Source organism: Trichomycterus rosablanca, chromosome 21 (assembly GCF_030014385.1).
Source record: "Trichomycterus rosablanca isolate fTriRos1 chromosome 21, fTriRos1.hap1, whole genome shotgun sequence".
In the NCBI taxonomy this organism is placed as follows: Eukaryota; Metazoa; Chordata; class Actinopteri; order Siluriformes; family Trichomycteridae; genus Trichomycterus; species Trichomycterus rosablanca.
The window spans coordinates 15,740,558-15,750,775 of record NC_086008.1 but is presented as its reverse complement, the minus strand read 5'-3'; the positions used below and the strand labels follow the sequence as shown (position 1 = coordinate 15,750,775).

At 41.1% G+C, this 10,218-nt stretch overlaps 1 protein-coding gene across 1 annotated transcript in view; it reads left to right on the top strand.

Moving 5' to 3' along the window:
• The first annotated feature begins 8,831 nt into the window (after positions 1 to 8,831).
• The window catches only part of epg5 (ectopic P-granules autophagy protein 5 homolog (C. elegans)), an 85,656-nt gene continuing 84,269 nt past the window's right edge, over positions 8,832 to 10,218 (top strand). Inside the window, exon 1 of the mRNA XM_063017964.1 lies at positions 8,832 to 8,853. The gene's annotated coding sequence lies outside the window, so the exon portion shown is untranslated. The remainder of the gene's footprint in view (positions 8,854 to 10,218) is intronic.

Sequence of the window (10,218 nt, the reverse complement as noted above, 5' to 3'; positions counted from 1 at the left end):
CCTCATAAATGCTTTTCTAGCAACTCTGATGCCTGCATACAATTATACTTATGGTCTCTTAAATCTGTTTTATTCAGGAACATACACTGATCAGCCATAACATTAAAACCACCTCTTTGTTACTGCACTCACTGTCCATTTTATCAGCTCCACTTGCCATATAGAAGTACTGTTTTAGTTCTACAATTACTGACTGTAGTCCATCTGTTTCTCTACATACCTTTTTAGCCTGCTTTCACCATGTGCGTCAATGGTCAGGACCCCCATAGGACCACTACAGAGTAGGTATTATGTAGGTGGTGGATGATTCTCAGCACTGCAGCGACACTGACGTGGTGGTGGTGTGTTAGTGTGTGTTGTGCTGGTATGAGTGGATCAGACACCGCAGCGCCGCTGTATTAGACACTCCTACCTAGTTGGTCCACTTTGTAGATGTAAAGTCAGAGACGATCGCTCATCTATTGTTGCTGTTTGAGTTGGTCATATTTGAGACCTTCATCAGTGGACACAGGACGCTGGCCACGGGATGCTGCTGGCTGGATATTTTTGGTTGATGGACTATTCTCAGTTCAGCAGTGACAGTGAGGTGTTTAAAAACTCCATCAGCATTGCTGAGTCTGATCCACTCATACCAGCACAACACACACTAACACACCACCACCATGTCAGTGTCACTGCAGTGCTGAGAATGATTCACCACCTAAATAATACCTACTCTGTAGTAATCCTGTGGGGGTCCTGACCATTGAAGAACAGCATGAATTGGGGGCTAACAAAGCATGCAGAGAAACAGATGGACTACAGTCAGTAATTGTAGAACTACAAACTCTATCCCAAGAACACCCAACAATGGGAAAATGGGAATCCCTGGGCAGAAATACACTACATGAAATATGCCCTCATAACCACCCATACCATGATTAGACCACAAAACCAAGCAGATTAAAGTACGATATTCAGATGCCCACCCGTACTTACTGAGGAGGAGACATGCCAATCTACTCTAACATACTATCCGAATGCTCTGGATATTAATTTATTCATTAATTATCTGTTTTACCACCACTTTCTTCTATTTAGGGTCACAGTGGGTACAATTCAACAGGGTAGACACACATTCACATCTAGGGCAATTTTAGTAGCTCCAGTGCATTTCTTTGGACTGTGGGGACCTTTGAAAAACCATGCCGACACAGACATGCAGACTCGACACAAAAAGGACTGCTTCACCTAGGAATCAAACCCAGGACCTTTTAACTGAGGCGACAGTGATACCCACCGAGCCACCGTGCCACCCTTGCCCAAGATATGCATGTAACTGGATTGTGATATTTACAGTAGTGTTAAAAAAAATAGCAGTGATTTTAAAAAAGTGAATAAAGCACAAAATCATTATAATAACTTTTATTTCCATAAATGCAAATGCACTGAAAATACTACACTTTTAATTCTAAATCAAAACATTAACAACATTTAGCCAGTTTGTGTTAATCCTTTACAGAAAGTTAAGAAAAATTAATATTAGGCTGTTCAAAAAAATAGCAGTGCCAGCATTTTTCTTTAAAAACTAAAAAAATTTATCTATAAACTGAAAATGTTTGAGGTTTCACTTTACTTTAAATTACTGAACTAATATTTAGTGGCATAACAATTGTTTCCAAGATCTGTGTTGCATGGAGTCAACCAACTTCTGACACCTCTGAACAGGAGGTATTCCAGTCCAGGATGATTAGACTACATTCCACAGTTCTTCTGCAATTTTGGGTTTTGCCTCAAAAAAACGCGTTTCAGATGTCAGCCCACAAGTTCTCTATGGGATTGAAGTCAGGGGATTGGGCTGGCCACTCTATTACCTCAATCTTGTTTGTCTGCACTGATGGTCTGTAACGCGTTACTTAGTAACGCGTTACTCTAATCTGACCAATCTCTGACAGAGTAATCTAACGCGTTACTATTTCCAATCCAGTAATCAGATTAAAGTTACTTATTTAAGTTACTGTGCGTTACTATTTTTGTCATTTTCCTTAGTGAAAAGATATTGTAGCGTCAGTGGGAGGAGCCGGCAAGGGCTATACCCAGAAAGCCTTGCGGCCGTGGTATCCAGGCTTACCGTCAGCGTGTATCCCAGTGTGGGAGACTGGGTGGCTGCGGTGAGAGCTGGATAGGTAGCTTATGTGTTTGTCTGTTGTATGAATGTATGTGTGTATGAATGAGTATACGTCCTAAACCACTGAGAGAACTGCCAAGGGCAGCTCACTCGTGGCCCCGACGCTCGCCTTCCTGCTCGCCGGCGCCACAATATTTTTGATTTCTTCTTGGCAGGGGGCGGAGCCAGGGGGTGGCCAGTGGTTGCCATGGCCACCATAAAGTGTTCTCCGGCCACCCCTCTGGCCCCCCCACCACCGCTTTGCCGGCAATTTTTCAGATGAGTAGTTCTTCACCAAAACAGTGCAGTAACACACTCAACATAAATGTCAACCACCAACACAATTACAGAAGTAGTACTATTTAGTAGTATTCGTGGCGCGCTACGAGTAAAAGCGCCAGCTTCTCTGCGCATTCCAGTGTTGCCAGATTGGGCGATTATCCGCCAAATTGGGCGGATTTTGTTGGAAAACAATTTAATAGCAGGTAAATAACACTTCTATTTAAAAGAAAATCTTCCGTTTTAAGAAGCTCCAGCATTGTAGAAGGCTATTAAAAGTAAAGTCAATTTTCAATGCTGATTTAGCGTAATAGTGTTGGTCAGTCTGTATCATATTCTTGAAAGAAAATTAAAATTTGTTTTCCATGCATTCACACTGGCATGTTCTGGGATTCAATTGAGTCTCATCAGTACACACAAGTTGGCAGCCAAATGATAAAGTATTGCAAAGGAATATCTTTGAAATATTCCGCATTATATAACTAATAAAGTAACTTGTAATCTAACTTAGTTACTTTTAAAATCAAGTAATCCATAAAGTAACTAAGTTACTTTTTAAAGGAGTAATCAGTAATCAGATTACTTTTTCAAGGTAACTATGCCATCACTGTTTGTCTGTAACCAAGATGTTTTGGGTCATTGTCATGTTAAAACACCCATTTTAAGGGCATTTCTTCTTCGACATAGGGCAACATGATCTCCTCAAGTATTCTGATATATTTAATCTGATCCATGATCCCTCGTATGTGATAAATAGACATAACACCATGGTATGAAAAACATCCTCATATCATAGTTTTGTACCACCGTGCTTTACTGTCTTTACAGTGAACTTTGGCTCGAATTCAGACATACTGTCTATGGCCACTTGACCCAAAAAGAACAATTTTGCTTTCACCAGTCCACAAAATGTTGAGCCATTTCTCTTTGGACCAGTCAATGTGTTCTTTGGGAAATTTGAACCCATTCAGGACATGTCTTTTTCTTAACAACGGGACTTTGCAAGGAGTTCTTGCTGGTAAATTGGCTTCACTTAATCATCTTCTGTACTCACTGGGAACTTCAGATGTTCCTTGATCTTTCTGGAGGTGATCACTGGCTGAACCTTTGCCATTCTGGCTATTCTTTGATCCATTCAAACAGTAGTTCCACGGTTCCTTCTGCATCTTTCAGGTTTTGGTTGTCACTTTAAGGCATTTGAGATCATTTTAGCTGAGCAGCCTATCATTTGCTGCACTTCTCTGTATGTTTTTTCCCTCTAAAATCAACTTTTTAATCAAAGTACGCTGTTCATCAGAACAATGTCTGGAACAACCCATTTTACCCAGTATTTCAGAAGGAAATGCGCTATGACCAACCTGTGCAACATTTGCCACCCTCCTACCTTAAATAAGGGCCAAAATTTACACCCATTCTTCTGTTGGGTTTGTTTTGTTTTCAATACTCTACTACACTTTCAAGTAAATTTTTTGCTATGTAGAAATAGCATTTCTACGACGGCGTATTAGGGCCACTTTAAATAAATTTTTTTTTTAGTTTTGATTTTGAGAATAAAGTCACATAAGTTTCGATTTCGAGATTAAAGTCAAAATAATAACGAGATTAAAGTCAAAATAATTACGAGATTAAAGTCAAAATAATTACGAGATTAAAGTCAAAATAATAACGAGATTAAAGTCAAAATAATTACGAGATTAAAGTCAAAATAATTACGAGATTAAAGTCAAAATATTATAGCCATAGCAACCTCCTTGTGTTGAAATAAGGGGTGTTCATGATTTGTTATACTTTCATATCAGTTACACAAATAAAGAAATCATCACTCTCCTGCACATCAGCACCAGTTTGTTATTAGTATAAGGACAATGAAACGGCCTTGTAATAAACTGGGTTTATTTAGAAGAACGTGCAGCACCGGTGCGCTCGGTGTCTGCGTCGTCGCCGGTACCTCAACCGAGCCTTATGGACTCGTACGATAAACTAAAACCGTATGACATCGCTATAAATGATTGCAGTGACATGTATAGTCGTCATGTCATGTGGATGGAAGTGTACAATACAAACAGCCACCCAAAAATAATCACGGGTTATTGGATAACCACAATAACACGCATTATAAACTGCCCTCAGCGCATGCATGCCGATCCAGGTACTGAGACCCGAGTTTCTCTGAACTGACAAACCTGTGACGGCTGCACACTCTCTGGCCATAATATTTCAACTTTAATCTCAGAATAATGTCGACTTTAATCTCAGAATAATGTCGACTTTAAGCTCAGAATAATATCGACTTTAATCTCAGAATAATATCGACTTTAATCTCAGAATAATATCGACTTTAATCTCAGAATAATATCGACTTTAATCTCAGAACAAATAAAAAAAGAATTTCTTTAGTGGCCCTAATACGCCGTCGTAGTATCATATTCTTGAAATGATAAAGTATTGCAAAGGAATATCTTTGAAATTCTTCCTCATAATGTTAAGGTTGCTATATTTTGGTTTTTCACTTGTCAGGGAAAATTAAGAGAGAAAAAAGCTTATTATTATCATGCGTGTGATCTATTGTATATCATTTACGTGATTCACGTTACCACTGTACGTCACTGAGCTGATATGTGTATCAGGTGACCAGCGGGTAACGGCGTGTTATGTTTAAGTGTGATGCTCCAAGTTGTGGATTAAGCAATAAAGACAACACGTTCTCCACATAACTAGTGTCATTTGTATTTCGTGGTTAAGTACAAAACATAACAATGCGGGTCTTCGTGATGTAATTCTACATGGCACTCACTGCCTGTATAGATACATTTTTCCTGTATAGAATTTGCGTTAACGGCACTATTTTTTTTTATCGCGTTAAATTGAGGTCGCGTTAATGCGTTATTATCGCGTTAACTTCGACAGCCCTAATATACATATACAGTGTATCACAAAAGTGAGTACACCCCTCACATTTCTGCAGATATTTAAGTATATCTTTTCATGGGACAACACTGACAAAATGACACTTTGACACAATGAAAAGTAGTCTGTGTGCAGCTTATATAACAGTGTAAATTTATTCTTCCCTCAAAATAACTCAATATACAGCCATTAATGTCTAAACCACCGGCAACAAAAGTGAGTACACCCCTTAGTGAAAGTTCCTGAAGTGTCAATATTTTGTGTGGCCACCATTATTTCCCAGAACTGCCTTAACTCTCCTGGGCATGGAGTTTACCAGAGCTTCACAGGTTGCCACTGGAATGCTTTTCCACTCCTCCATGATGACATCACGGAGCTGGCGGATATTCGAGACTTTGCGCTCCTCCACCTTCCGCTTGAGGATGCCCCAAAGATGTTCTATTGGGTTTAGGTCTGGAGACATGCTTGGCCAGTCCATCACCTTTACCCTCAGCCTCTTCAATAAAGCAGTGGTCGTCTTAGAGGTGTGTTTGGGGTCATTATCATGCTGGAACACTGCCCTGCGACCCAGTTTCCGGAGGGAGGGGATCATGCTCTGCTTCAGTATTTCACAGTACATATTGGAGTTCATGTGTCCCTCAATGAAATGTAACTCCCCAACACCTGCTGCACTCATGCAGCCCCAGACCATGGCATTCCCACCACCATGCTTGACTGTAGGCATGACACACTTATCTTTGTACTCCTCACCTGATTGCCGCCACACATGCTTGAGACCATCTGAACCAAACAAATTAATCTTGGTCTCATCAGACCATAGGACATGGTTCCAGTAATCCATGTCCTTTGTTGACATGTCTTCAGCAAACTGTTTGCGGGCTTTCTTGTGTAGAGACTTCAGAAGAGGCTTCCTTCTGGGGTGACAGCCATGCAGACCAATTTGATGTAGTGTGCGGCGTATGGTCTGAGCACTGACAGGCTGACCCCCCACCTTTTCAATCTCTGCAGCAATGCTGACAGCACTCCTGCGCCTATCTTTCAAAGACAGCAGTTGGATGTGACGCTGAGCACGTGCACTCAGCTTCTTTGGACGACCAACGCGAGGTCTGTTCTGAGTGGACCCTGCTCTTTTAAAACGCTGGATGATCTTGACCACTGTGCTGCAGCTCAGTTTCAGGGTGTTGGCAATCTTCTTGTAGCCTTGGCCATCTTCATGTAGCGCAACAATTCGTCTTTTAAGATCCTCAGAGAGTTCTTTGCCATGAGGTGCCATGTTGGAACTTTCAGTGACCAGTATGAGAGAGTGTGAGAGCTGTACTACTAAATTGAACACACCTGCTCCCTATGCACACCTGAGACCTAGTAACACTAACAAATTACATGACATTTTGGAGGGAAAATGACAAGCAGTGCTCAATTTGGACATTTAGGGGTGTAGTCTCTTAGGGGTGTACTCACTTTTGTTGCCGGTGGTTTAGACATTAATGGCTGTATATTGAGTTATTTTGAGGGAAGAATAAATTTACACTGTTATATAAGCTGCACACAGACTACTTTTCATTGTGTCAAAGTGTCATTTTGTCAGTGTTGTCCCATGAAAAGATATACTTAAATATCTGCAGAAATGTGAGGGGTGTACTCACTTTTGTGATACACTGTATATATATATATATATATATATATATATATATATATATATATATATATATATATATATATATATATATATATATATATATATATATATATATATATATATATATATATATATATACAGGGGTTGAACAATGAAACTGAAACACCCGGTTTTAGACCACAATAATTTATTAGTATGGTGTAGGGCCTCCTTTTGCGGCCAATACAGCGTCAATTCGTCTTGGAAATGACATATACAAGTCCTGCACAGTGGTCAGAGGGATTTTAAGCCATTCTTCTTGCAGGATAGTGGCCAGGTCACTACGTGATGCTGGTGGAGGAAAACGTTTCCTGACTCGCTTCTCCAAAACACCCCAAAGTGGCTCAATAATATTTAGATCTGGTGACTGTGCAGGCCATGGGAGATGTTCAACTTCACTTTCATGTTCATCAAACCAATCTTTCACCAGTCTTGCTGTGTGTATTGGTGCATTGTCATCCTGATACACGGCACCGCCTTCAGGATACAATGTTTGAACCATTGGATGCACATGGTCCTCCAGAATGGTTCGGTAGTCCTTGGCAGTGACGCGCCCATCTAGCACAAGTATTGGGCCAAGGGAATGCCATGATATGGCAGCCCAAACCATCACTGATCCACCCCCATGCTTTACTCTGGGCATGCAACAGTCTGGGTGGTACGCTTCTTTGGGGCTTCTCCACACCGTAACTCTCCCGGATGTGGGGAAAACAGTAAAGGTGGACTCATCAGAGAACAATACATGTTTCACATTGTCCACAGCCCAAGATTTGCGCTCCTTGCACCATTGAAACCAACGTTTGGCATTGGCACGAGTGACCAAAGGTTTGGCTATAGCAGCCCGGCCGTGTATATTGACCCTGTGGAGCTCCCGACGGACAGTTCTGGTGGAAACAGGAGAGTTGAGGTGCACATTTAATTCTGCCGTGATTTGGGCAGCCGTGGTTTTATGTTTTTTGGATACAATCCGGGTTAGCACCCGAACATCCCTTTCAGACAGCTTCCTCTTGCGTCCACAGTTAATCCTGTTGGATGTGGTTTGTCCTTCTTGGTGGTATGCTGACATTACCCTGGATACCGTGGCTCTTGATACATCACAAAGACTTGCTGTCTTGGTCACAGATGCGCCAGCAAGACGTGCACCAACAATTTGTCCTCTTTTGAACTCTGGTATGTCACCCATAATGTTGTGTGCATTGCAATATTTTGAGCAAAACTGTGCTCTTACCCTGCTAATTGAACCTTCACACTCTGCTCTTACTGGTGCAATGTGCAATTAATGAAGATTGGCCACCAGACTGGTCCAATTTAGCCATGAAACCTCCCACACTAAAATGACAGGTGTTTCAGTTTCATTGTCCAACCCCTGTATATATATATATGAAATTTGTTGAGGGGGCCCAATTTTTTTTTTGAACTGGTGCCCATGAGCTCCTAGTTACGCCACTGGTACAAAGACACACAGGTGAGGTGAATTGGAGATACAAAATTGTCCATGACTGTGTTTGACATTAAACTTGTGAACTGATGAATCTTGTGTAACGAATAACTACCGTTTCTGTCATGAATGTAACCAAATTGTGTAAACAACGACGTTAAAATCGGTGTAAATAAATATTCATTTTACTTTCGTTTCGGTTTTGTCCCTCTTCCATTGCCGTCGATAGGTGGAGTCTCACGTGACTCACTTGCGACACAGTTCGCGGAAGAACGCAGACCAAAACAGAGCGACGAAGTGACAGGTATTAGTGTATTTTACTCCACTGTTTTTGTGCTTGTTTTGGTTAGTGTTAACAGCAGCAACAACAACAACAGAACGTATGTACTGTAAAAAAGTGCTGTAACGGTAAGTGATGTCTGTGATATTTGTGCTGTTGAGAAGTGAGCACTTTTATGAGAGCGATACAGTATTCAGTGTTTGTGTGATAAACAAGCTGCTGTAAATATGTGACTCTATGATCTGTTGTAGATAAGATAGTTTGTTTTTAGACTTCAGTGGCTATTTTTTTTTACACTGATTAGACAGTACTAGTTAAATGATGTTTATATAAAATTATAAAATGTGTGTATTCATGTGGCACATAGCTAATCTATCTATCTATCTATCTATCTATCTATCTATCTATCTATCTATCTATCTATCTATATTGTTATATGTTATATTTTGTTTTGTCTGTAGTTGTACATTTCAGGAATTATATATATATATATACAGTGTATCACAAAAGTGAGTACACCCCTCACATTTCTGCAGATATTTAAGTATATCTTTTCATGGGACAACACTGACAAAATGACACTTTGACACAATGAAAAGTAGTCTGTGTGCAGCTTATATAACAGTGTAAATTTATTCTTCCCTCAAAATAACTCAATATACAGCCATTAATGTCTAAACCACCAGCAACAAAAGTGAGTACACCCCTTAGTGAAAGTTCCTGAAGTGTCAATATTTTGTGTGGCCACCATTATTTCCCAGAACTGCCTTAACTCTCCTGGGCATGGAGTTTACCAGAGCTTCACAGGTTGCCACTGGAATGCTTTTCCACTCCTCCATGATGACATCACGGAGCTGGCGGATATTCGAGACTTTGCGCTCCTCCACCTTCCGCTTGAGGATGCCCCAAAGATGTTCTATTGGGTTTAGGTCTGGAGACATGCTTGGCCAGTCCATCACCTTTACCCTCAGCCTCTTCAATAAAGCAGTGGTCGTCTTAGAGGTGTGTTTGGGGTCATTATCATGCTGAAACACTGCCCTGCAACCCAGTTTCCGGAGGGAGGGGATCATGCTCTGCTTCAGTATTTCACAGTACATATTGGAGTTCATGTGTCCCTCAATGAAATGTAACTCCCCAACACCTGCTGCACTCATGCAGCCCCAGACCATGGCATTCCCACCACCATGCTTGACTGTAGGCATGACACACTTATCTTTGTACTCCTCACCTGATTGCCGCCACACATGCTTGAGACCATCTGAACCAAACAAATTAATCTTGGTCTCATCAGACCATAGGACATGGTTCCAGTAATCCATGTCCTTTGTTGACATGTCTTCAGCAAACTTTTTGCGGGCTTTCTTGTGTAGAGACTTCAGAAGAGGCTTCCTTCTGGGGTGACAGCCATGCAGACCAATTTGATGTAGTGTGCGGCGTATGGTCTGAGCACTGACAGGCTGACCCCCCACCTTTTCAATCTCTGCAGCAATGCT